Source organism: Elephantulus edwardii, unplaced genomic scaffold (genome assembly GCF_000299155.1).
Source record: "Elephantulus edwardii isolate Elephantulus edwardi_28Jun2011 unplaced genomic scaffold, EleEdw1.0 scaffold00183, whole genome shotgun sequence".
Lineage (NCBI taxonomy): Eukaryota > Metazoa > Chordata > Mammalia > Macroscelidea > Macroscelididae > Elephantulus > Elephantulus edwardii.
The window spans coordinates 2,973,425-2,977,056 of record NW_006399933.1 but is presented as its reverse complement, the minus strand read 5'-3'; the positions used below and the strand labels follow the sequence as shown (position 1 = coordinate 2,977,056).

Below are 3,632 nucleotides of genomic sequence, written 5' to 3'. Positions count from 1 at the left end.
AAAAAATTATGTGGGAAACATATACAACTACACTAAAAATATATTAAAGTAGCTAAAAAAGAATTCATTGCTTTCCTTGATTAAAATTCACTCAATAAAAACCTTGTACATGTAAAATAAAAAGTTCTTATACAGAAAAAAGTAAATTCAAACATCCAGAAACTTTAGGCTTCACTTCGAGAAGAGTATAGATTTTAGAATAGCAACCCATTTTTTAATAAACAAAGTTAAACTACCCATCTCCAATCATCAATGAAGAGTATACTAAAAAATAGACAGGGAATACCAGAAGAATGTCTATCTGTATTTCATTGATTATGAAAAGGCATTTGACTGTGTGGATCATAACAAACTGTGGCTGACTCTGAGAAGAATGGGAATCGCAGAACATTTAATCGTGCTAATGCGAAACCTATACTTGGATCATGAGACAGTCATCAGAACAGAGCAGGGTAACACTGCATGGTTCAAAATTGGGAAGGGGGTATGCCAGGGATGTGTTCTATCTCCATACCTTTGCAACCTGTATGTAGAGCAGAATATCCAAGAGGCTGAGCTCTATAAGGAGAAGTGTGGCGTCAGGATTGGTGGAAGATCTATTAACAATCTGCGTATGCAGATGACACAACCCTGCTTGCTGAAACTGAGGAGGACCTCATGCACTTGCTGCAGAAGGTCAAGGACTGCAGCCTTCAGTATGGATTGAGGCTCAATGTCAAGAAGACAAAGATTCTCACCACTAGACCAATTGGCAGCATCAGGATGGATGGCGAAGAGATTGAGATTGTTCACAGCTTCAGTTTGCTCGACTCCATTGTCAACACTCATGGCATCAGCAGCCAGGAAATAAAAAAACGTATCGTGATGGGAAAGTCTGCTGTTAGGGACCTCTCTAAAGTACTCAAAAACAAGGGTGTCTCTTTGGAGATTAAGGTGCGCCTGATACAGGCCATGGTCTTTGCAATCACTTGTTATGCATCAAAGAGTTGGACAGTGACTGGGAGGATAGGAGAATTGATGCCTTTGAGCTGTGGTGCTGGAGAAGAGTATCCATAGACTGCCAAGAAAACAAACAGATTCATCCTGGAGAGGATTAAACCAGGCAACTCCTTGGAGGCAAGGATTCTGTGGCTTTGTCTGACATACTTCGGACATGTTGTAAGAAAAGACGGGTCCTTGGAGATGGACATCATGCTTGGTAGGGTGGAGGGACAGCGCAGGAGGAGAAGACCCTCTATGAGGTGGACTGATTCAGTGACTAGGGTAATCGGGAAGGGTGTGTCAGAGGCAATGCTATTGGCACACGATAGAGCAGGGTTTAGGGCTGTTGTACATAGAGTCGCTATGAGTCGCAAACGACTCGATGGCACTTAACAGCTACAACAACAATACTAAAAAAAACTCACAGGCTGGCTCTCTTAAAAATAAATACATATGTAAATACTTTCATGCTTTGTTAAATGTAAAAGTATTAAGCATGAATTTTTATCTTAAATTTATTTTTTTGTCTTTACATCAACTCTTTAATAGACAAACAGAAAAATCACTGGTTTCTTTTATGACCAAATGTGTATGGATGCAAACATGTTTACATGAGATGAAATAAAGGAAAATGATCAAACTTTAGGTTTAAAGGTAAGAACTTGATTTGCCAGTGGAAGGCAACAAATAAGACACCAACTCAATTGCAGAATTCAGAAAAGTCAAATTTCCTTACAAAGATCAAAATTAATTTTGCCTATATTTTACTGTTTAAATCATACTTAAGCTATAGTATAATTTGAGCATCCTCTTTCTTCACTTTGTTGATGGTTGACTGAAAAGGAAGACATGACCCCCAGTCATTGTGGTACAAAAAAAGAGAGATATGTAGTTTGAGCAAGAGGCTAAAAATGGAGCTGGGGTATTGTAACAGAATGGAAAAAATTGGGGAACACTTGCTCAACTGTTTATCTATTTTAATGAGTATTGTCTTGCTGTAAAATTAGTAATAATTTCAAAAAAAGAGCTCTCACAGATGCCATTGAAAATGCAAATATGGATTTTGTTACTGAATTCACAAATATAGAAGTAAAAGAAAAATTTATAGATTTCTATTTGTAGAATATGGAAGCCTATCAAGCAGATGTTGCACATTTCAAAATTGAACCATCAAGAGATTTTGTGAAACATGAACCACAAAGCATTTGGGAAGGAATTTCACTGTTAGCTTTTGAAAAGACCATCACATAGGACATATAAAATATAGGCCTCTAAATATCTGTGTGAAAAACAGAGTGTCAGACAAATGAAATTGGGTTAGGGAAAATCTATAAAGCACAACAAAAAAAAATACGTTTATAATTCTTTAAATCTTAAATGTTGGTATACGATAAATGCATTTCAAATATATAATAATTTATTGCTTTGAATTTATTATAGGCATGGCCATGATCTACCATCAACTTTCTTACTAAGACAATCTTAAACTCAAATGATTTATTACTAAATTAGGTGATAGTATATATTAAATAGAAAGAAAATATCATTCATCTTTAATTAAAACATTAATTCCATACTGTTTGAATAATATTGATGTTTCCATAAAGCTAAATGTTTTTAAGAAGCATGCAACTTTAATCATAAATAATGAAATTTTATTGCTAAAAAACTATTTTTACTTATTAATTATAGCTTCTTGATCAACATGACATTTCCTCTAAACTAAATTTTTTATTTAGCACCATAAATAGGTATATGGGAGCAACAGAGACATACTATGTTAAATCTGAATGTTGAAGGCATAAGAAAATTATGGGCATTTCTTATATTGTATGAGTTAGTAATACACTTAGATGTAAAATTATTAACATTTTAATTCATGTTGTTGTTGTTGTTAAGTGCTGTCAAGTGGCAGGCGACTCATAGCGACCCTGTGAAGGAGAGTCCTCAACGCTTGGGTGTCTTTCATCCCCTCTCCAGATTCATAGGTTTTCCGGAGGCAAGCTATTATGGAAGTGAATGCCACTTCTCCTTCCAATTTTAAGTCATAGGGGATATGAATTGATATGAAAGTTCCAGCTATAAATAATTGCACAATATAGTTAATATTAAACAAAACACACAGTAAAAAGTTTTAATGAAACATTAGGACTCTTTCTTCATAACATTTTTCCAAACATGAATAATTACCCAAGTGTGAAACACACATCACCAGCTATGATATTATCCACAACAAATAACAATATGTTTAAAATGTAGTGGCTTGGTAACACTATTTCTTTCCTTTCCTTGTAAATTTATTTTGGTAATATGTAACAAAATATTTGCTATTTCAACCATTTTAAGTATATAATTCAGTGATATTAATGACATTCATCATATTCTACAGTCAACACCACTATCCATTTCTAAAGTTTTTCATCAACTTATGTTGTTGTTGTTATGTGCAATCGAGTCGCTTGCGACTCATAGCTACCCTAGGTTAAAGAGCTCTAAATGCTGTTCTATCCTGTGCCAACCTAGCCATCTCAAGAGCACTTATTCCCACTGCTCCAGTCACAGAATCAATCCATCTCATCGAAGGTCTTCCTCTCCTTCGCCACCCCTCCACTCTGCCAAACATGATGTCCCTCTCCAAGGACTAGTCCCTC

General features: G+C 35.4%; 1 protein-coding gene across 2 annotated transcripts in view; it reads right to left on the bottom strand.

Annotated features, from left to right (window-relative positions):
• The window catches only part of SEMA3A (sema domain, immunoglobulin domain (Ig), short basic domain, secreted, (semaphorin) 3A), a 310,684-nt gene that overhangs the window by 19,521 nt on the left and 287,531 nt on the right, over nt 1-3,632 (bottom strand). The gene's annotated exons all lie outside the window — the stretch shown is intronic.